Source organism: Mauremys mutica, chromosome 23 (genome assembly GCF_020497125.1).
Source record: "Mauremys mutica isolate MM-2020 ecotype Southern chromosome 23, ASM2049712v1, whole genome shotgun sequence".
NCBI lineage: Eukaryota > Metazoa > Chordata > Testudines > Geoemydidae > Mauremys > Mauremys mutica.
Genome location: NC_059094.1, coordinates 20,075,580 through 20,099,427, shown reverse-complemented (window position 1 = coordinate 20,099,427; position 23,848 = coordinate 20,075,580). Strand labels below are relative to the sequence as shown.

The 23,848-nt window shown below is 49.9% G+C and overlaps 1 protein-coding gene across 4 annotated transcripts in view; it reads left to right on the top strand.

Moving 5' to 3' along the window:
* Positions 1-23,848, top strand: part of RSPO1 (R-spondin 1) — a 61,448-nt gene that overhangs the window by 2,497 nt on the left and 35,103 nt on the right. Inside the window, exons 1-3 of one of the 4 annotated variants that reach the window (XM_044998053.1) lie at positions 16,497-16,514; positions 17,436-17,483; positions 17,962-18,196. The gene's annotated coding sequence lies outside the window, so the exon portion shown is untranslated. Of the gene's footprint in view, positions 1-16,496; positions 16,515-16,993; positions 17,032-17,435; positions 17,484-17,673; positions 18,197-23,848 lie in introns of those variants that run through there. The other 3 variants (XM_044998052.1, XM_044998051.1, XM_044998054.1) reach the window with 3 other exon arrangements.

The following is a 23,848-nucleotide window of genomic DNA, read 5'->3' as shown; positions in this document are numbered from 1 at the left end:
TGCTCCCCCCATGCTATGGATGGCTGATGGTACAAAACGACTGGTATCCGTCCTCATCATCAGCCTATTGGCACATGGGGCAGTGCAAAAGGACTGGTAACCATGCCGACTAGCATCTGTTAGGTCGATCAAGGGCGCCTGGCCCTAATTTTTTCCTGGTAGATGGTACAATATGGCTGATAACCATCGTCATCATAGCAACAGGGGGCTGAGCTCCATCAGCCCCCACCCTTCATGTGTAAAGAAAAGATTCAATTGCCCCTGAACTAGCAGAGGGATGCTGGGCTCCTCTCCTACACACTCCTTACTGTCCTGTCTGGACTATCATAGCAGCTGGAGGCTGCCTTCCACTCATATCTCACTAACAAGTCACTGTGTCTTATTCCTGCATTCTTTATTACTTCATCACACAAGTGGGGGGACAATGCTACGGTAGCCCAGGAAGGCTGAGGGAAGAACGGAATCAACAGGTGGGGTTGTTGCAGGAGCACCCCCTGTGAATAGCATACAGCTCATAATTTCTGCAGGATCTGACACAGAGCAGCTGTGCTCTCTGGTTCTCTGATACAGTGGTTCTCTAGTACACTTGCCCATATTCTAGGCAGGACTGATTCTATTTTTAGATACCAAAAAGGAGGGATTGACTCAGGGAGTCATTCCCAATTTTGGCTTTTGCGCCCCTGGCTAAGAGCAGCCAGGGGCACTTATGACAGCAGCAAATGGCACAGTGCAAAAGGACTGGTAGCCACGATCATCTTATTACCAATTTATGGTATGGTAGATGGTACAATATGGCTGATAACCATCTCTGCTATCATGCAAAAGCAAAAGCATGCTGCTGTGTAGCGCTGCTGAATCGCCTCTGTGAGCGGCATCTAGTACACATACGGTGACAGTCACAAAAGGCGAAACAGGCTCCATGATTGCCATGCTATGGCATCTGCCAGGGCAATCCAGGGAAAAAAGGCATGAAATGCTTGTCTGCCGTTGCTTTCCCAGCGGAAGGAGTGACTGATGACATTTACCCAGAACCACCCGCGACAATGATTTTTGCCGCATCAGGCACTGGGATCTCAACCCGGAAATTCAAAGGGGCGGGGGAGGCTGCGGGAACTATGGGATAGCTACGGAATAGCTACCCACAGTGCAATGCTCCAGAAATCGATGCTAGCCTCGGACCGTGGACGCACACCACCGATTTAATGTGTTTAGTGTGGCCGCGCACACTCGATTTTATAGAATCTGTTTTGTTAAACCGGTTTATGTAAATTCGGAATAATCCCGTAGTGTAGACGTACCCTAAGAGACTAACACATTTATTTGGGCATAAGCTTTCATGGGCTAAGACCCACTTCATCAGATGCACTACAAAAGTTTTTTTTCTCCTTCTGATAAGAGCCCACCTTAATTGATTCATCTCGTTAGAGTTGGTATGGCAACCCCCATTTTTTCATGTTCTCTGTATATATATATATTAAGGGGATACCAGCACATCCCTCAGCCCGCTCCACTTCCCGCAGCCCCCATTGGCCAGGAGCAGTGAACTGCGGCCAGTGGGAGCCGCGTTCGGCCGAACCTGCGGACGCGGCAGGTAAACAAAGCAGCCCAGCCTGCCAGGGGGCTTACCCTGGCGAGCTGCATGCCAAAGGTTGCCCACCCCTGATATAGATCTTCCTACTGTATTTTCCACTCCATGCATCTGATGAAGTGGGTTCTAGCCCACGAAAGCTTATGCCCAAATAAATGTATTAGTCTCTAAGGTGCCACAAGGACTCCTCGTTCTTTTTTCTGATACAGACTAACACGGCTACCACTCTGAAACCTGTCACGATGCAAGAGCCGTCTCTTTTCACCACGGCATGGCCATGGTGAGGGACAAGTGGGTGAGGTAACATCTTTTATTGGAGCCAACTTCTGTTGGCGAAAGAGACAAGCTTTCGAGCTACCCAGGCTCTTCTTCAGGTCTAGCTTGAGATAATATCTTTTATTGGGCCAGCGTCTTGCCAGCTCTGAAGGAGAGCTTTATGTAGCTCGAAAGCTTGTCTCTGTCCCCTACAGAAGTTGGTCCAATAAAAGATATTACCTCCCCCACCTTGTCTGTCTAATATCCTGGAACCACCATGGCTACAGCAGTACGGCAACTGTCCTGGTGCTCTGTTAGCACCACAGGATATGTACTGGGAGATGGCTGGAGTGGTGGAAGAGCAGTGGTGAGCTCAGAACACCCCATGACTCATGAGCACTGTAATTCCCATTCTCAGACCCGGGTTCCTCTGGAGGACACGGGTCCCAAGAAGGGAATGAGGCTGGTGCAGGATGGGTCCCTCTCGCTGGAGTTCAGTGGCTGCTCTTTTGGTCCCAATCAGAAGGTTTTTCAGAGAGAAGCTAAAAAGTGATTGGGTCAAATTCCACCCTTCCACTGCACCCAGGAACCCCCGGGAGTAAGTGGGAGCAGAATTTGGTCCAGAGTCAGGCTTTCAATTTGTTTCCCACCCACAGGTCTCCAAGCGCTTTACAAAAGTCAATCAGCACCATCCTCCCCACTGTACAAACAGTGAAGCTGTGGCACCAAGCGGGGAAGGAACTTGCCCAAGGTCACCCAGCAGGGCAGTAGCAGAGCCAGGTCTTTTCATGCCCACAGCCAATGGAGCTGGGTTGGGTCCAGCTACAAGAGAGGAAAAGCTGTTGCCTTCTGTGGCTGTGAGAACATTTCACGCCTGCGGAGTTGGTGGAAAGCGTCAAATCCACACCTACAAATGTTCCCAGCATAGTAAATTCGCAGAGGTCTGAGGGGACCATTGTGATCTGGTCTGGCCCCTGCATTACATAGGCCAGAAAGCCGCACCCATATGCCTGCCTAATGCTGATCGAAGGCCACCACCACCAACAGAAGGATGTGCTGTGCATCAGTAAACGGGAGCCCATCTTGGGAAAAGGACATGAAGGGTCAGAACATCTTTGTACTATCTGATGCTGAGGCCTGGGGCTAGAACTATCCCACAAGCATCTGTGGGAAGATGGTAACCCTATTGCATGGGCGACAGGGGATGGATCACTTGACGATTACCTGCTCTGTTCATTCCCTCTGGGGCACCTGGCACTGGCCACTGTCGGCAGACAGGATACTGGGCTAGATGGACCTTTGGTCTGACCCAATATGGCTGCTCTTATGTGTCCAAAGAGTTCTGAAGGCTTTTTTAAACCTCATTTGGAAGCTGCCTGTTGGGAAAGCAATGGGCTCACAATGTTTATCCTTTGAGGTAAAACTTCAACCTCCTGGACATTTTGATTAAAAAACAATATGGGACTAGAGCATCTTGTGTTTTCTCCCTGATTCGTTTCACAATATGCCAGACAGCATGGCTTGAGTTAGGGCTTTGGCAGCGGCTTTTATCATGATGGATATAATGGAGGATGGAAAAGAAATTTGGTTATCAAAGGATGCCAGGACTCAACTTCCTACACATACACTTAATAATGGAAAATTTCTCCTTTAAAGGGCTCCTTAGAGAAAGCCCTGGTCATCACAGAATACACAAGATAAATTAGATTACGTTTTAATAGTGGAGCACTTGGTCTCCACCCTAGCGCAACAGTGATAGCGTGTTTTCTGTTAGACAAAAGCAGCCCCATTTCCAACCAAAGTTCTCAATGCTGCAATGCAGAAAGTAAATGAAAACTAAACAATTCTGCAGCTTGGAGGACAGAGGCCCTGAAAAATGCTTTCATGCTTGTGGTAGCTTTCTAGCTGCTATTATAGTCACTGGAATATTCTCCTTCCACATCATAAACCAAAAGGCAACCCCGAGGAATCAAATATCTGCGTATTCCCTGGGAACAGAATTTGGACATAGCTTGTAATGCAATAAATGAAGTTTGTTCAGCATAATCAGGCTCCTCCACAGGGAGAAAAGATACAAAGCAACAATCTGCTACACTGAGAACGACAATCCACCCTGGCCATTAACTCCTCCCACATTTCAGAACCCCAACGGCACATGCATGGAAACGACACGCAAGAAGTTTTTTTAAATGACCGGCGGTGGGTTCAGTGGCACAAAGGGGAGTTAGAAACACAACTCCCATTAACTTTGATTGGGAGTCAGCTCCTAACTGTGTTTTGTGCCTTCAAATTCCACTCCCCTCCTCTGGAATATTATCCCCGTTTGTCACACGCGTTGTGTAGCAACGTGCAATATAGACAGTGCTTGGCACACAGTGCTCACACTCAAGCTCTGCCTTCTGGGTTGGAAGTTTTTACCAGTTTACTCATTATGGCCCAGATCCTTGGCTGACATAAGCTGGGGCTGCTCCACAGAAGTCAACAGCGCTGTGCCGAATTACACCAACTGAGGAATGGGCCCCAACTGGGTCGGTCATTTCTTTCAAGGTGGTAAAAGCCTTCAAGATGGCTGACATATTATAAATGACATATAAGCAAGCCTGTGGTGTGTGGACACCATTTTAAGTCTGAGCACTGTGCACTGTATTTTGTATAAAAGATATTATGTCCCTCCCACCTCATCCTGCCAGTCCTAATGCTGGGCATTCCGAGTGGGATTTTCCAGAGCATCTAATGGCACTAGAAACACAGACCCCATTGAAAGTCAGCAGGATTTGGGCTCCTTCTTCCCTTCCATTGCTTGGAAATCCCGCCCTGGAATTCATGTTGGGGGTGCCAATCCATAACAGCACGCTGGGAAGGGGAGCTGTGCGGGGCTGGCATCACAGGTAGACCCTGGTGAGGTGGGAGGGGGGAAGGGGATCTGGTTCTGCGATGTATTTCTCAGAGAGCAGGATGCAGAACGAACGCCTTCGTTCTTCCAGCCACAACCCCTGTGCTCCACAGGCCCCCACTGTGCATCTTCCCCGCTGGGGCCTTCCCTGACCTGGCCCTGACTCGCTGCAGAGACTGTGTCTCAGCCAGCTCCTTCTGGCCCCTGTGCCACTGCCCAGTTGTTCTTACTGGCTGAGATTTAGTCAGAGCAGTTCCTCTTGTAGCTCTGGCCATTGCGCCTTCTGCTTCCATCGCCTAAGGCCGGGACTAACCCCATTCCCTTGCTCACACTGTTCTCCTGGAGGCACTTTACCCGTGTATAAATACTTCACATAGTGATACGTATATTTTAAGGAGACCGCGTGTGATAAATGTCATGAGATGTGAGGTGGAGGTCCCCCCGCAGTGGTGCTGCCTGGGTTAGCGCTGCCTCTGCCCAGACAGCAGAGCCCAGCATGCCCCAAGCTAACTGGCTGCATGGCAGGGGCTGGGCACCCCCGTCCACACCAGAGTGCAGCCCCCTCTCTCTTTACCTTTCCAGTGAAGTCCCCTGACTCTGAGGTCACAGACAGGGTCGTTCACACCAAAGGATGGGATCCCACTGCTGTTTACACTTCCTACAGGACCGTCCTTTGGGGTCTTGGTTATACATGGTTTCCCACATCTGGGACGTGTTGGGTTGGGAGCACTAATTCCATTCCACTACCCCCAGCCGCTTCAGGGTCTAGAGCTAGTGTGTTTTTTTAATGTTGAAAGAAGTTTCTTTCTTTAATTATTATTATTGTAGTGGTTGTTCGCACTGCCCTGGGAAATGACAGCCAGAAATAGTAACGTTTCAGAGAGTGACTGAGAAGAGAATGGGTTGGAATGGAGGCCATCATGCTACTTGAGTAATGGTTACCAGTCCTGCTATGGGACAACGCCAGTGCACTCACCAGGATCTCTCTGGGATTGCAGCCGAATGGGCTGCATTACTTCGCTTTCCAAGCAGGAGCAGGATAAGCCTTTGAGGGACCATGAAAGCAGCTCTGACGTTGGCTTCTCTTTCCCCTTCTGATGTTTCATGTGTCTGGAGCAGGGCAGGCTGGGAGGGAGAAAGGAATTTGTGCCATTGGCACCTTCTGCTTCTGGCTCCGGACAAAGCCATGAGCACGCTGGTGGTGCAAGCTAACTTTCACAGCAATTCAGACTCATCCGCGTTCTCCACACTCTGCAATGGATGAGCACAGAGTAAGGTTTATATTAACATGGGGTCAGAGTTTCCTTGGCCCTTGGATTGAACTCTCCGCCCTCTCTTCACGCCACACCCTGACCCTGCAGACAAACCCGTTTGTTTCTGTTGGGAGGATCAGGCCTTGACTCTGGTCCAAACTCCGAGAGGTTTTGGAAATGGTTCAATACTCTACAAGGGATTTGGGGGCATTTTTTCCTGACAGTGATTTATTCTGTGCCTTCAGAGAAGCCAACACGTCTCAGAGAATCGGTGAGGAACCAATGAAAAGAAACGTTTTGAAGGTACCAGCTGGGACACTACAGAGAGGAGAAGGAAGGCAAAACAGTTCTGTTAAAAGGCAGAAAAGAGGAGACAAAACAAGGAGGAAGGTGCTCCAGAGGGTTAATTTGCAGAGTCCTTGTCTCTGGGGTTAAGTGTGGTCTAAAGTGCAGGCTTCATGGTCTCCCCACCTCAAATCTCCAGGCCATTTGGCTTGCTTGGTAGAACTCCACATGGGCCAGCAGTGGACGAGCCGGGGGGCAGCCAGGCTGAAGGTCAGGAGGGAGGCGTGTGAGCAGAGTTCTGCGCGTGGCAGCCGGTGAGGCTGCTGCGGATGGGGCAGGTCAGCACCGAGAAGCTGCAGTGGGAGCACTCTCGCAGCGGCACTGTCTGCAGGAAGCTTTATTGGAGGAGCCCGTTAATGAGTCAAAACCTCTCCCCGAACAGCGATGAAAATAAACTACAAAGGGGGAAACCACCCACTCGAATGTACTGAGACGTCAGGAAACCAGAGCCCCGCGAGGCTTGTCGGGGGACGTTTCAGCTCCCTTTTCCAGCCAGGTTGTCTCCCTTCCAACCAGTTCTTTCATGGTGGGGGCCTGCCAAGGACAAAAGACTTGTTATGTTTGTTGATCACGGTCCTAACAATGGAAGGGGGTGGAAGAAAAATGCTTCTCTCAGAGGCAGAAAGAACAGGGGCCGCAAGCCATTTTAAAACCACTGGCTGATAAGTGCTGGGACCTGTGAGCAGGGGTACAAGAGAAGCAGCGAGATGGAGGGAGACACCTCATGGTCCCCACCTCCAGACCCTCCCCTTTGGGTGGCTATTTATAAATAGGCTGTTTCAGGGATATCCCAGGAATGGAATTAGCTGCAAGAGGGCGCTGCACAGGTAAGCAAAGGCAGCCTGCAAGGAGCTGGCACTGGTTTCACAGGATGTCCCCAGGGCTGGTCTCTGCTTTGTGCTGACACCGAGCTGGAGATGTGGGAGTAGGGGAAGTACTTTGATTTTCAGGGGAAGAGCTGGGAAGGTGGACACGGAGAGTCACTGGCAGCTTTACAGCCCGCTGGGGGGCCAGCAGAGAGATGCCAAGTGTGTGCTTATTTCCCAGCAACGGAGCAGGCAGGGGCGTATGAAACTTGCATTTGTGCTGGAAGATCCTTTAGGCTGCACCAAAACTCATGGCACTAGCAATGCTGCTCCTTCTGCTTCCCCTGTGCATGGAGCTGGTGCCTGGCTCCTCACTGGCAAATGCTTTGTCACTCCATTGGCCTGATCACGAGGACTGCTAACACCCTGATTCTTGCGCCAGCTTCCTTTGCCTGGCCCTTAGCCGGGATGGAAACATGGTATCAGTCCAGCGTTATGTGCCAATAACCCCCATTAACTTGCTGCCTCTCCTGCAAATGGAGCGGCGATGGTAACAAGACTTAACCCTCAAATAGCACTTTATAAACAACCCACTTCCCACTCCTCTGCGGCCAGGGGAATCTATGACCCCACCCTTCACAGATGGCAAAGGAATGTTAAGTGTCTTGCCCAGGGTCACTCTGTGTCAGTGGCATGTGCGTCTGTGACTGAATGGTGCATTGGACTGTAATTAATAACGACAACACCACACACCCCCCTTCGTACCTAAGAGAATATTGGGTTTCCTTTGCCCAGGAAAAATCACAGGCAATGAACAGACTTAAAATCTCCAGCCCCAGGAACTGGTGCATCAGAGGAAGGAAGAGTGAACAGGAGCGTCACTGTCAGCTGTATTGTTCCTCCTCTCTGGTGTCAGGACAGAGAAGGGTTTTGGTCCCAAATTAACTGGCTTGGCGGTCCCCCAAGCTGTCACCATCGGGCCCTCCCTGAGAGAGCATGCTCCCTGGGGAATGGCGCTGGGGGCCCCCAGAAAGCTGCTGTCCCTCCCAGAGCCAAAGTACTGGTTTGCGTCAAGGAATCTGCAATATCCATCCTGCCGCAATTGGTAACAATATTGGGATTAAATTAGCTTCCCTGAGCTGCAGAGAGGTCAGTGTGCAAGGCCACAGTTAATCCAGCAGGCCAAAGAGAACAGAAGCCTCTTTGCACTGGGAAAGGAAAACAAAGGGTCTGTTTGCAATCCGCAGGGCTAATTCAAACAGTATTCCTCAAACACTGGGGAGACAGGCCTTCCGAGCAAATGAGAAACCAGAGTTTCCACATGCAACCTCAGCCACACAAGAGTCAGCAAGGCCCAGGGACACATGGAGCACTGAGCCAAGCAGCCAAATGCCTCACAGAGCTGGATGCACCCCAGTGTATGTGCCCCCACAAAAGACACTGCGTGTCCTACCCACTACATTGAATCTGAGGTGTAAAGAGCAACGTCAGCTTTCACAGCGCCCACAGACTTGAGCTGCTCCCCTGAGCACTGATTTTCAGCTCTCCATCAATACATGGGCATAGAACCTTTCTCAGCGGAAACAAGCCAGGATGTTCTACACAAGGAAAAAGCTATCGCCTCCCCAAATCCAGGTCAGAGCGTCCCCAGGGAGCAGGGCTACACACAGACACCGACGGCTTTCTGAAGAGTGGGGGCATTTTAAAATCAATGTGTAACATCGATGGAGCTGCACCAATTTGCACCAGCTGAGGATCTGGCTCTTTGTTTTTCAAGAAAGACTTTTGACTCGGGGGCGGTTTTTACTAATCCGAAATCCCACTGTTACTAACAGCTTAGTCCAATAGTCTCAGCAAAGAAAAACAGCATATTCCCCTTCACTGACATAGTAGTGCAATGCTCCAAGGCAAAATCCACTTTGAAATTGCAGGCAAGATCCATTTCACAGCAAAACCCAATGGGCAACATTCTGCAGCAAAAAAACATATTTGTAGTAACCTGTTTCAGATGCTTAAGGAGCTGGAAAAATAGAAAACTGCCTCTGTGGTTCTGTGGCAGAGATACGAATCTCCTGTCTTCTTTTTCACAGATATTCATGTCTTAAAACATCAGCCTCTTTGCCCCCCGCGCATGAGCCTCCACTGCAGCTTGTGCAGGCTGTGTTAAGAAAGTGATAGTTATTTTTGCAACTGGAGCCGTTGTTTATGTAATAAGTCAGGCATTCAGGATAACTATATTACTGGGGACCGTGGACCGCAGGTGTTCAGATATATTAAAAACAAATGCCCAGCCTGTCAATCATTCGACATGAGATAATCATTTTGAAAAGGAAACCTTTGTGTTACAAGGCGTGCAAGAAATGCCAGATCCCAGAGTCTAGGTTTCCAACCGAGTCAGCCATTTTCAAGTGCATCCTTTCAGACCATATTCTTCCTTCCCTTCCGCTCTCCTTTTCTACCGTTATTTTGGCTTATATTTTGAGAGATATTAGCAAGGGTGGATGTGGAGCCGGGGATGGGTAATACAGCTTTTCTGCCAGTAATGGAGTGCCAGCCAGAGACCGGTAAGCACTAGTGCATGCCTGTACACAACGGGTTGAAATCAAACTACGATATGCTTTACTGGGTGTAGTGTGCGGATGCTGGTGGCCTCTGATAGACCAGATGATCTGGTGGGCCTTTGCCAGCCCTAGCGCTATGACTCTAGTGCAATCAGAAGTTTATTAGGTGGGTGGAATTCTACAGCCTGCTGTGCAGGAGGTCAGACGAGACAGTCGGAACTGTCCCTTCTGGCCTTGAATTACAGTGAAAGACTCAGGAAGCTCAATCAAAGGGAAGATGAGGAGGTGACTTGATGACAGCCTATAAGCACCTGCATGGGAGAAGATTTCCGATAGCACGGGGCTATTCAGAACGAGAACCAGTGGCTGGGAGCTGAAGCTAGATAAATGCAAGCTAGAAATAAGATGCAGTTTTTTATCAGGGTGGGGAATTAATCTCTAGGGCAGCTGACTTGGTGACATGGTGTATTCGCTACTTGGAGCCTTTAAATCACGATTGGGTGCCTCCTTCTGAACAACATGCCCCAGGCTCAACCAGAAGCTACAGATTTGATGCAGAAATCAGGAGGTGAGATTCCCTGGCCTGTGATGATCATAATGGCCTTAGAATCTATAAATATACAACCAAACAGATAAACTACCTGAGCGACTCACTAACAGCAAGGCCAGGTTTGTGACTGAGGCGATATTTAGCTCCAGCATTCCTAGGGTAAGTCTCCTTTTGGTGTCACTGGAGTGTGTCATCGGGAGGAACTCTGCTGAAGCCAACAGAATGACTCCAGGGCAGAGCTGATGTAAGGGAGATCAGGATGGGCCCTAAAGCCTTCAGTTCAGTACAAAAAGGGGGCGAAATGGTGGGAAATACAGAAAAAACATCTGGACATTTTTATGCTGTTTTCTGTTGTCAACATTTTGTCGAAATTTCAAAATTCAAAGAATTGGGAGCAACTCCATCAATGGTCAGAACCCAAAAGCCTTTTAATGAGCATTTAGCCTGCAGGGGAAGCTGTGGTTAGTCTGGTGGGTTTTCCTGGCAGGAGTTGCTGTTAGTCTGGGGATTTTGTCAGTTTTTTTGTCTTGTCAAAATTAAAAGCTTTGTCACAATATTGAATTTTGGAAGCTGGTGCCCAGCTCTAAAACTGGCTGTGTGTCTCCACTCACATAGTTGAAGGAAAACAAAGCAGTAAATTAGCCGCCTATCAGAGAGAGGAGAAACGTGGGACTTAATTCTAGATTTACAGCGGCCAGAGCTAAGACAGCATTTAGTGTGATGTACTGTCGTGTGCAAGGATACATCCCAATGCAATGGGTCTAGGGAGCACCACTCTGCCTTTGGCTGGATCTGTTCCACTGCTCACTAATTCCTGGTGTGTCCAGTAGCCCTGTTCCTAGGGCTGGATTGTCGGAGTTTCCATTATCAAGCTCTATCTTCAGGGGTTTATTGCTCAGCCGTAAACATTTGCTCCAGGCTGAAACTTGATCTACAGTTGTCGGCTGCGATCTGCAGTGTTTTCAGAAAAAAAGAAAAGAAAAGAAAGATTTGGCTGTTCTGTGCAAGTGTAAAAAGATTAAACCTTTCAAAAAAACCAAACCCAAGACATTTTCATGCAACGTAGTGAGTAAGACTTTTAAACATTTCCCATCCCATAATTTTGACAAGACAAAAAAACTGACAAAATCCCCAGACTAAGTGCTTTGGTCCCAGAGGGGGATTTATGGACATTTAAGAATTTCATATAATAAAATGTTAAATAGGTGAAGAAATAGCCAAATGGTTTATCACAGAAAACAGTAACAATGAGCATGTGGCATCTTTGCAGTTGTCTTCACGTTACCAAACCCGCCTGTGGGGTAGCTGTTGTTACCCTCTTTTACAGCTAAGGAAAGTGAGGCTTAGAGAGGGTAGGTGATGTACTCAAACTCAAGATGAATGTCATCCCTCTGCAGGGGGCCAGCAAAAGGACTTGGGTCGGTACCTTTGCGCAGGGGTGATTTTCACCTACAGCCTGTCTACTGCTCAGCCAATCCATTGGATGAGGCTGCCTCTGGAAAAGTGGTTTGATGTATATCCAAGTGACTATAAAGCAAAGGAAAAGCCACACAGAGGTTGACCCTTCCCCTCAAATTCCTCTTGATCAGTCTCCTTGTCTTCATGTCTAAATCCACATGAGCATGGTGGAGAGAGATATTTCAAGACTTTTGTGGGTCTGGATTGACACTTCGATAGGCAGTGGCTGCAGAGGGGCTTTGGCGGTTTCTTCTCCAGCCCTTCCAGGAGACGGTATTTTAAAGAAAAGATTTTTAGACAGTAGAAAACAACTTTGGAATCAATAAGAACCCTGCTCTGGTTATTTCTAGTGGCTTGGCTTCAGCCAGCCAATGGCACGCAGTTCAGCAACTAGGGGAAGAATTGGGCAGGCAGAAACTCCTCTAATGAAACCCGAAGGCTCCAGGCTTGGGTCCTTGGGCCAGCTTTGCTGCAGTTCACACATTTCTGGCAAACAAAGGCCGTGTTTTGTTGGCCAGGCTTTGGGTGACCTTGGAACCAAGTCCTTCAGCACAAAACTGAGTTTGGGGTGAGTTTGGGCAGCATTTGATGTGAGCCTGAGGCCAGTTCAGTGTGTCAGTTGTATATAAAAATTGGCCACCTTGAGCAGAGGTTTGCTCTGGATTGGGGCGGCGGAGGGGTGGGGGAGATTCACGGGAGTCCACAGGTTCCTAAGTTACTGAGCTTCATGAAGGTCTGTCTAGACGTCTAGGCCTAGCCCATCCCATGGAGCCTCGTTCTTATAAACCATGTCCTGCAAATCCCTGGTGCTCACCGGGGAGCAATGCAATGAGGAGAGTGGCTAGGGGACCTTGCACCCCTGGTTCAGAATTTCCCAGCTTGTCAAAGTTTTATCAGGATGGTCGTGTTGGGAAGACATTCCCATTTCACTCCCAGACACGTAGCCCATTGGTGCCTGTGCATGGGTCAGTTCTCCTCTGGGCCACATCAGAGAGCCATCCCCACTTCTCCCCCACCTCCAGCAGATGATGCACCCACAGGCTCTCACCCTGGAAGCTGTGAGCAGGCCAGAGGGCTGCCCTGCCCATAGACACACTCGGAGATAATGTTGTTTCTTATTTTCCAGCCTCTTTCTCTGAGCGCTCTGTGGTGAGTCACCCTGTTTGGCTCTGATAATATGTCACCAGTGCCTGCACCATCCCTAGGAGAGTTTGGGAGCTGGAGATGGAGCACTGCTCATTAAAGAAGAATTATGGCCTCTGCTTAAGTGGATCTTATACCTAAAATAAATACTCAGATGTGTCCAGATAGCTTAAAATGTCAACTCGCTTCCCTGGGAAGAGCAGAGCCATCTGGAGTCAACCGTCATTACAGCTAATGGAATGGAGAGCGGGGTCTAATCACCGCCCAGCACCAAAAGGCAAGGGATGCTAGCAGTGCATGTGAAAACGCCTCCACCCCATGTGAGTAGCACAGGAGAAAACACTGGCCACTCCAGAGGTGATGGGCTGGGAAGCCTACCATGGACTGTCCGACTGACCTCTCGACAAAGACGACTCTTCTGCTTCAAATTAACCCGGTCCCACAAAAGCGATCTCATCTCCCTGCCGCTGTCACTGGGGACCATTTTCCTGAGAACAGGCTGTGCCAGTCCAGAGAGATTCCTTGCCCTCGGTACATGCTTTGAGACCATGACATTTCACCCTGTGCCTGCTGCATCCTGCTAATGGTCAAAGCCTGGAGCCAGGGTGCTGCACAGCTGCTGCTCTGTGCTCCTCCAACATCTACTGGGTAGCGAAGGGGACTGCATGGGGCAGGGAAGCCCTTTTCCTGCTGCTGAGGTATGAACACCCATGGCAGGGGGCCAGGGACGGCCCACAACATTTTGGCACCTGAGGCGGGGAGCTCAAATGACACCCCCATGACACCTCGCTTGGGCTAAAACTTTGAAAGGTCTCAATTCTGCCTTCTTCCTGTTCTATTCCTCTCATGGCCCTGCTCTGCTACCTACCCCAATAAAGGAGAAGTAACAACTTAAAATGCCCTCTTCAAAAATTTTAAGTAGCACTTAACTTTCAAACACCTGAACAGCAAATGTAACTTTTCTTGTCTGCATAGTAAACACTGACATTTTTATCTCTTTGAAAAATCAAAGTGGTGCTTTCTGTGCCTTCTTGGTTGCAAAGATTTGAACTGCTTCCTGAAGGTCCACAGTCTGGGCCAGCTCATGCTCTGTTGAGATGGTTGCAAGGCCGACCAGCCTCTCCTGTGTCATTGTGGAGCGTAGATGTGTTTTTATTAACTTCAGCTTAGAGAAGCTGCATTCTGCACTGGCAACGGTTACAGGAAGTGTCAGAAGTATGCGCAGAGCAACAAAAGCATTTGGGAAGAGGGTGGGCATCTTATTTGTGCACATCTATTCCAGGACAGCCTTTGGAGTTGATCCTGCTGGAATGTATCTTGAAAGGGCTTTCAGTTCATCACCTAAATCACTCGCATCAATATCACGCATGTCATCATGTGTCAACACTGTCTCTAGTGCCCTGCATTGCTGGTGTAGGTCTTCTTCAGGTATAGTGAGGAGTTTTGGAATATCATACAACATCCCAAATATACTGCTGTGTTCCTTGAGCTGCATGAAACGTTCTTCAAAGGACTGCATTGCACAATCTCGCACCTGGTTAAAGAATTCAACTTTGAATTGTTGTTTGGGGTCTCTGATGGGATTATCCTGTGCCTCGTAATCAAAATGTCGTCTTCTTCGGTGACTCTTGTATTCCTGAATGGGTGGGAAAAGCGCTCCAGTGTGAAGTTCCTCCGCCAACTTCTGCGCACTCTTCAGAAGGTTTTGAAATCCCTCCTCTGATCAGTTCTGGCCTGGGCTGTATAGGACTCAGACTGAAAGAACTAAAGGTCCCTTCTGGCTTTAAACTCTATGAATATGAATCTGTGACTCTGATGCTGCTGATACCCAGGGCTGAGGGGCTACCTCCAGGCAGTTCTAGGGAGGAAGTCAGTCACATGGACAAAGGCCTCTGGGAGGCGGCTCCTCCATGGATGCCCGCACACAAGGCCTCCTTGCAGTCCCATTGGAGAGAGCTGACAAGGGAGCAGCAGATAAAAGGAGGATGGTACAGACACAGCATTAAGTGCCACTCACGTTTACAGCAGTTTCTGGACCATTGTGTCTTGCAAGCACCTGTCCTGGAACAGCGATGATCACAAACAGCATGCAGGGAATCCCTTCTGCCTGGAAACTCAGCTCAACACCAGTGCCTGGTTCCCAGATAGCTGCCCCACCTCAGGAATTGGCTCCAGTGAGAGATCAAGGTAGAACAAATTCTCTAGCTCCTTGAACTCACCCCCTTTACACTGAACCTTGAATAGCAAAAATTAACAGAAACACGACATGCCTTCCCAAGTCTGAACATTTGCTCACATGCAAAGGAAAAGAACTTGGAAGAGCATGTGTAACAGCACCCTCTGGTGACCCATCCCTTGCCTTAGAATCTCTGGTTTCAGAGTAGCAGCCGTGTTAGTCTGTATCCACAAAAAGAACAGGAGTCCTTGTGGCACCTTAGAGACTAAATAAATTTGTTAGTCGCTAAGGTGCCACAAGTACTCCTGCTCCCATCGCCAGTGTCCTGTCCCCGCAGACCATGGTAGCTATTATTTATTGCTATTTGTATTGCGGTCAGGGATTGGGGCCCTGCTGTGCTTGGCGCTGCACAAACACATCGAACAGGAGACACTCCCTGCCCCGAAGCGTGGACAGTTTAATGTAAGGTGTGAAACAGCAGGTGGATAGAAGCAACCGACGGGTGGGTGGGGCACAAGGTAGCAGTCGGACAGTTTCGCTCAGTGCCGTAAGCAGCGGCTGCAGGACACGCTTTGAGGCTGAAGTGGAACTAAAGTGGTGCCCAGGCCCTAGGCCCTCTGCAACAGGACAATTCCCCCGCAAGAGCTTTGCTGTATTGCGAGTCCCTGGAGCGTCAGACAGTGGGTGTGGGTCACGCGCTGGAGCCTGAGCTGATTCAGTGGACTTAGGGCCTGCTTCCCCCGGGCCTTGCTCCCATTTCACGCCATTGACTGCAGTGGTGCCATGCAGGCGGAGCACCCGGCTCTGCAAAGCGAGGGGGACTGAGCTGTTGGGGGCGTCCCCAGCACCACACAAAGCAGGCAAGGATGTTTGGCTACTCTGGGTGATTGCAATGTGGGGGACTCTGGTCTCCGAGAGCAGCTCCTTGCAGTGCTGCAGCTCCTGGAGGTATCGGACTCCTCCCTGGGGGAGAGCTCGGCAGAGCTCCGAATCACTCTTCCTGCCTCATGCTGCTGGCAGGCTCTGTGTGTGCGGGGCAGGGAAGGAGGAATGGACATGCAAGGGGAGTCCCAGCTCCGCTGGCCATATCACCTCGCTGGTGCCAGGGAAACAAATGAGCACCGGTTCTCATGTAGAACTTTGTGTAGTTTAGAAATAACAGCACTGGGTCAGGCCGGGGGGTTTAATCAACTGCCTCCAGGGCCAGAGGATCGTGGAGCTGCTGCCAGGGCTGCACTCCACCAGCATGAAACAAAGAACCTGTCCAGCTTGTCAGCTCATCAGGTCATGTTAATCTGCTGGCTGCGGGGGGTGGGAGAGGAGGGCTGGTGCTTTATGGCTACTGGGTTTCTTTTAAAGACTGGGCGGGTCATTGAAGTCATTTTGTATAACACAGAGAGAGCATCCCCAAATGTGGGACATTGCGCTGGGATGTGACGTTGACATGTCACCGTGACAGGGTTGCGTCAGGACAGCAATGATGGCAGTAAGAATATCTTTGATCCCAAAGGCTCCTAAAGTGTTCGACGGACATTTTCTAGATAGATGGATCACTTCCCCACTGCTGAAACGCAGCCCCTTGTCGGGTGGAACCCAGCGTCTGTGTCGCAGCGCAGCACCGCAGTGTCGGAGAGGGACCGGAGAAGAATTCTGTATGGAAGGGAAAGGGCACGGAGGTGTTAGGGATGCAGAATGCAGTTGCCCAATGTGAAAGTTGGCCAGGGCCCAGGAGATAACATCTAACATGAGAATTTTAATGAGCACAAATTACCAGGGCTTCCAGTTTGTGTGTTCGTGGAGACCTCTCATTCCTGGGCCAGACAGCCCAGCCCTGTGGATCTGATGGGCTCACGCAGCCTAGCATGGTGTGACTGCCAGTCATGCTGTGACACATCATTACTCCATGGCACAGCCTTAGGCATGGCCTGCTGCCATCAAAGCCAAGGGGACATTTACCATGGGCTACGCTGGGAGCAGACCCATGGGCAATGCAGAAACAGCGGGTGGGAAAGCTGATTGTCTGTGATCTCGGGGGTTCCTCTATCACTTGCGCTTCCTGCGTTTTCCTAACATGTTTGAATTAATTCATGATGCAAAGTAGAGGTTAGCCACTGCCCTTCCCTACATGTCCATGTTCAGGAGAGGAAAGCAAGGGGGTAAAGCAGCTGGGCAGGACTGGAGGAACGGCAGCAACTGGTGCAGATTAGGAATCAGGGCCGGCAGGTCTCAGAGCACATAGCAGGGTTGTTCTCCTAAGAAAATCTTTAACTTCCGAAGCATGAATATTTCCTCCTGCAGCACAGTTACAGACTGAAAAATAACTAGGCTTGAACGCTCATCTACTTAGTCTCGTCTCCCCTCGAGAGGGTAACAAGCTGCTTTTAATATTTGTTGTGTTTATTAACAGATGCCGTAGTGACTGCTGAAGACTTCATATGCCAGTTACCACTGAAATGTAAGTAATGAATTAAAATTAACAGTCATAAATAAAACAGACTACAAAGAACCCTATGTTATGTCACCCTGCAGGGATTTACTGAGACCCTGTTGGCTCTGGATGTTACATTGGATGGTCCTTTGGTGAGCTCCAGTCCGGGTTTTGCAACAGTCACAATATTTTGGCTGGATATTGTCTTAGGAGGTGGTACTAGTAGGGTGGAATTCCCTCATGCTGGAGTTTGCACTGGATGCTTTTACAAAGCTGGATACTCTGGTAATGATAATAATTTAAAAAAAAACAACAACCCACAACCATATTCCTTGAATGGGGATGGAGTCTGCGGCCTTGCGAGCAGGCGTTATTAATGTGCCAATTGCTCTAATATGATCACATACACAGGGAGCAGTGTGGGCTGATGGAGTATAAACTAGCCTGGGCAATCTTTACGAGCTGAAATCCTGCACATCCCAGAAGGGTTTGTTTCTCTCCGCAGAGTTTGTGAGGCTATTTGAAATCTGCTTCAAAACCAACCAGCCAAACAACCCCCGGAAGCCCTGTTGCACCAGATTTCCCCGTGAGCTCGCAGGGATGTTCATTTTTTTTTACAGAAACTCGCGTGTAACTTTCCCTGGAGGAACAGAGGATGTTTGTGATTGTTCTTGCGCTATTTTAAAACTGAGAAACTAGTAGAGTCTCTTCAGCCATCATGAGTGACTGACAACTCCGAGGTAAGGGTTTCACAATGCATGTTTGTTTAGATTAAGCTTTCGCAAAGCAGGCTGTTAGCTAGGAGTGTGAGCCTTGTCGGCTTCTGACTTGTGGGTTTGCCTCCTGCAATATGGCTAATGAATTAGGACAATGGAAAGCTGTGAAGAATTACAGCAAACTCTGTGGGGATTTCCTCAGTGCCCCAGCCACCAAGCTGGGAGAAGTGTTCCGGGGAAGGTGGGTTATTTCTGTTCTCTGCTTGTATGTTACATGCCAGATCTTAGTGTAGGACACAAGGAGAGTTATTCAGAAATATGTATTAGGACCGGGGTTCTCAGACTTTTGTACTGGTGACCCCTTTTACACAGCAAGCCTCTGAGTGCGACCCCCCCCTTATACACTAAAAACACTTTTTAATATTTTTAACACCATTATAAATGCTGGAGGCAAAGTGGGGTTTGGGGTGGATGATAGCTAACTGAGTAGGAAACTATTTGCATATTTAAATTGCCAATGATAATTCAGCCTCCTTGCAAACGAAGGGGCCATCTGTGCATAGCCGGTACCTGCACAGCACCCGGTAAGTGTGTTGACTGTCTGTTTCTCACAGGGGTAGCAGCGTGGAAACAATTACAAGTGATGCTGGTAGTAATTAGACATCCGAGTTAACACCCCTTGCTGATGTGCAGGGGGAGTTCACCCGTTGGGAAGTGCTGCTGTCTCCCTGCTTGGCTGTCAAACCCGGTGGGATAACGGGGCACTGGGCTCCGCACTAGGGGGTGTTCCCACAGCCAGAGGGGCTGGCGGCTGATGTTGGGGTTTGCTTTGTTTAATGAAAGGTCGGAGTGTGGAGAAAAACACCTGCTCTGTGGGGAGCACGTCAGGGCACGAAGGGCTCTTGGTGCCATCTGCCTATAGCTGGGAGAAGGCAGAACGCTGGGAGTTTGGGGACTTTCTGTCCCGCAGATTCCTGTTGTCTCCTGCAAAGTCAGGGCTATGGGGTCCTTTGCACCTCCCTCAGGATGGAGAGCGGTGCCCTAGGGAGCCGCATCACTTGGGAGAGGTGGCATGTAAAGTACTGTCCTGCCAGCAGAGGCAGGCTCTGCGGGCACTGAGAGTTCTCTGCTCAGCACTTCTGGGCACAGAGCTGAGCAACGCGAGAAACCTTTGTCCCCTGCCTAGGGATCCATGCACCCAGTGGCACAACTCCCAGGAGTACGTACTGCTCAGGGGTGGAACAACAGGTGCCTGGGGTGGGGCTGTTCACAGCTGAGACCCCTGGAAGCCAGCCAGCTTGCACTGAGAGATGAAGGTTCCTGGGTGGTTCCCATTATTTCGGTCAGTCTAAGGTATTTATCTGGGACCTGGCACCATAGCATCTGAGCATGTCGGAATATTTACCAGGTCTATCCTCAGCACCCTGGTGAGGCAGCACAGGGCTATCCTCACCATTGTACAGATGGGGAAAGGGAGCCACAGAGAGACAGGGATTTGCCCAAACTCATCGGATGTCTGCAGCAGAGCAGGGACCTGAACCTGCCTCTTTCCAGCCTAGGCTAACACCTGCCTCTGTGTCAAATATCAGTGCATGTAAAAGGCTGCACAGATTTGCACTCAGACAGACCTCAGCTCCCACACACACCCCCAGGGGCGGCTCTAGACATTTTGCCGCCCCAAGCACGGAGGGTCCGCTGGTCCACCGAAACCGTGGACCCTCTGCAGGCACTCCTGCGGGAGGTGCACCAAAGCCATGGACCCTCTGCAGGCACTCCTGCGGGAGGTGCACCGAAGCCGTGGGACCAGTGGACCCTCCGCAGGCAAGCCGCCGAAGGCACCCTGCCTGCCGCCTTAGCGGCGACCGGCAGAGCGCCCCCTGCGGCTTGCCGCCCCAGGCACGTGCTGGTGCCTGGAGCCGCCCCTGCACACACCGCTGGGGGTGTAAAAGGACCACCAGACAGGGAGAAAGCAGGGATGGGGCAAAGAGAGGAAAACCTTGAGAAGGGCAAGGTTCTCCCATGCCAAGTCTGCTCCCAGCTCGACTCCCTGCCCTCAGCTGGGGATCTGGAGACAGCCCTGACCCGGAGAGATGCCCTCCTATGGGGTATGGTTAAGGCGAATCCTGTAGTAGAAACAGACAGAAGAATAATCAGGTTTTGCCAAGTATCCCTGGTTCAGACAGCCCCAGCTGACAGCTCCTGGGATCACACCTTCTGATTTTAGCTTCCCCAAGTTGCTTTTACATGCCAGACTTGTCCTGTATCTGCTGGAGAAAGCCTCGCATTACAGACCAACCCGGGCAGGTTGTGTGAGCTGCTGAGCAGTGCCAGGTTTTGGGGGCAGCCCGGCGGCACACCCCAGGCTTGTGCTGCTGGAGTCCTCCCTGCATCTCTCCGGTCCCTGACCCAGCTGCAGCCCTGTCCCCTGAGTCCCTCTGTTCAAGTGGCAGCAGCAGAATCCCCCCAAGAAGATAGACTGCAAATTAGTTCACAGCTAAACTTGCTGGAATGCCTCGATCAGGGAAAGCACAAGACCTCCACCCCCCAACCTCCTTGTCCTGTCCCAAACAAAGCTAGGGTCTCTCTTGATTTTTCCCAGTCTTGTTTTTTGATCTGCTTCCGAGAGGCCGTGCAGGACTCTGGGGCTCTGCAGGGTTCAGATTTTGAAGCCTGCGTGACATTTAGACAGGACGGCAAGACTGCTGGGAATCCTTTTAGGAATCTTGTGTTTAGCAGATGCTCCCTTTGCATGGGGCTTCATCCTCTGCACAGACAGGGCTGCATGATGCCCTGGGATTCTGAGCCCCTGTGTTTCATCTTCTTTTGCACAGAGCGATTAGCACAGCAGCTTTTGACTCATGCTGGCTTCTCTCAGGGCAGGTCTCTACTGCAAACTTTGGCCAGTCCTGGCAGCTCTGTTGGTCAGCGGTATGAGGAGAGGTGAGTTTTAACCAGCACAGCTATGCTACAAATGGCCCTAATGCAGACACAGCTATAGCAGCAAAACTGCGCTTTTCGTTTATTTTGCACGGGGGGTGGAATAAGCTATACCAGCAAAGGGGCAGTTCTGGGGTATAAGCAGTGTCCACACTAGGTATGTTGCTCTACTGGCAAAATGCTCCGAATGGACGCCTGGCCTAAGCCATGGAGGCTTGGTGTGTATTTAAAGCAATTTAATTAAACGGATGCAAACTGCTGTGTGGATGCTCTTAAACCGAAAGAACAGGAGCTTGTAGCAGTTTAACCAAAGAGGTGCATGTTTGTGTGTCGACCAGCCTGCAGCCTTTGGCAGTTTGCTCAGAATTGTTTAGGGCTTTGCACTAGTTCTCTGAGGGTCTCAGAGGAAGCGTGGGGGGGTTCTGTCCTCATGCAGTGTGGGCAGGTGCCTCTTCTCTTGTCTCTCTGTCTTTAACTCTGCTAAGTATTTGTGAGGGAGGCAACCCTGGCTGTCAGTGACCGAGGTTAGCAGAAATATTCAGAGGGTGCTTCTAAGGGAACAGCCGCACATTTAGCCCCACCTTGGTCTGCTCTGAAAACGCAGCTGGAAACACCTCTTCTGAGTCTTCTTTCCCTTATCTGGACCTCTGCTTTTCATCTGTAGTTTGCATTTTGTAAGTGCATTACCGAACCCAGGGACAGTTTGTGCAGATGCTGCTGCCAATATGCAATGTAAAGTTCTACAGTGCAAAAAAGTACTGGGGGAAATTAAGGAACATTTACATTGGACCTGTCCCAAACAAAATCCCCAGACACACTCCTAATCTGCTCCCAATCCCATGTAATGTAGCAGTGCCAGACATGATGCCTCCTGTGCATTTATAATGATGCCAGAAGGCACACTAAGGTGCAGAAGGAACGCAGGTGCTGTGTCTCTCCCTCCCTCACACACGCACCTGACCTCGTCATCACGCCCAGAACGTCAGGGCTCCCTTTGGGATTCCAATGAGGGTTAACACCTGTTGCACTTGCTGGGTTTGCTCTTGGAGATGGCTTCTTTCGCTACAGAGTGTCTTTCATAGAAGCAAACTGAGAAGATGATGAGAGTCTTCTATGGGTAGGAAGTTTCCTATCTTAGGTGACGGTTTATAATGTGTTGCAGCACAGGTGATCCTGGAGCATTGGTACATGTAGTAATGTTTCTAATTAATATTTTAGTGGTACCTAGAGGCATACTGTGTACTAGGGGCTGTATAGACACCTAGTGAGAGGCAGGCTCTGCTCTCAAGAGCTTACAGTCTAAATAGACCAGGCAGACTAAGGGTGAAAGAAATAGAGTATTATCACCTCCTTTTCACAGATAAGAATAGGTCACATGGTGACTCTGTGGCAGAACCAAGGACTGAATCCAGGTGTACTGAGGCCCAGTCTAGCCCCTTTACCACAAGGGCATTCTTCCTCGTCAGTCTAACCAGCACGATGGTATCTCCACCCAATGCGGATAGGTGGTGACAACATGAGCTGCAGGACACAGCCTGGGGAGAGACTCTGGGGCCCAGCTCAGGATGATGGGTGGATGTGAAAGCGACGTGGTAATGTAGCCAAGCAAGGCGGTGGCAAGGGGCAGGTGGGACCTCTGGCAGGCAGGAGTCTGTTCTAGATGCAGTCCCTGTTGCTAGGCTCCCAGCAGAGCTGATGTGAGTGCTTTGCAGAAGCCGTCGGAAGGACTCAAACCTCAACAATGCTGCAGAGAATTCTGCTGCCAGGTTTTTTATTTTTTTTCAGTGCTTAGCTTGATGGTTTATGGTTTTGGCAGAACTTTGGCTCTGAAATATAATATCAAATAAAGGCCTTCTGGTTAGGACATTTGACTTAACGCCGCTGATTTTTATTGCCTGAGGGATTAAGCAGAACAAAGTGGCTTTGAGTGTGTATGTGGATGGATGCTTGCTGGCCGGAGGCATGCCAGGCACGCTCTGGTGGTTAAGTGATCCAACGATGAACATACGTGGCACTCTTCACTGGAGCATCTCAAATCACTTCCCTTGTGCGAGTGTTAGCACTCACCTGGTTCTCCAGATGGGGAAACTGAGGCTCAGAGAGGAAAAGTGACTTGTCCAGGGAGAACTAGCAATTCAGTGGCAGCTTCAGCGCTAGAAGCCAGATCACCTGCCTCAGCCCACCCCTCCAAGCAAGCCTTCTAACAGCTACCCCTCACTGTCTCCAAGTAACCTCATTGCACATTTTTAATGGGAGGGAAAGGCAAAGCAAAACGGAGCTGGTGTAATATAAACACAGGCTGAATCACTGCGTGCAAGGCTGGCGTTTCACTTTGTTTAACTTCTGAAGATTTATTTTAATCTGTATTTATGAAGTAGGTTTATTTAACGATGCTGAGGACTAGGCACCGTTGGCAGAAAAAGATTCTCCTGTCCACACCAAATCTCTCCGATGATTAGTTGACCTTCCCGACGAGATTTGTAAGTGTGTAATAGCTGGGCTTTGCTGCTCCTGGTAACTGGCTGGGAGCATCACACAAGCAGCTCCATGTATGGGTGGGAAGGCCGCCCTGGCTGCGAGATGGAGCAGAAGTGGGAGATGCAGGAGGCCTGATTTCTAGCTCCAGCTGTGCCACCAACTTGCTGGGTGGCCATAGGTATGTCTCTGTTTCTCCATCCATAAAATGGGGATAATGGAAGCTACCCAGCCTTGTAAAGCACACCAGGGCCTAGGAATGCA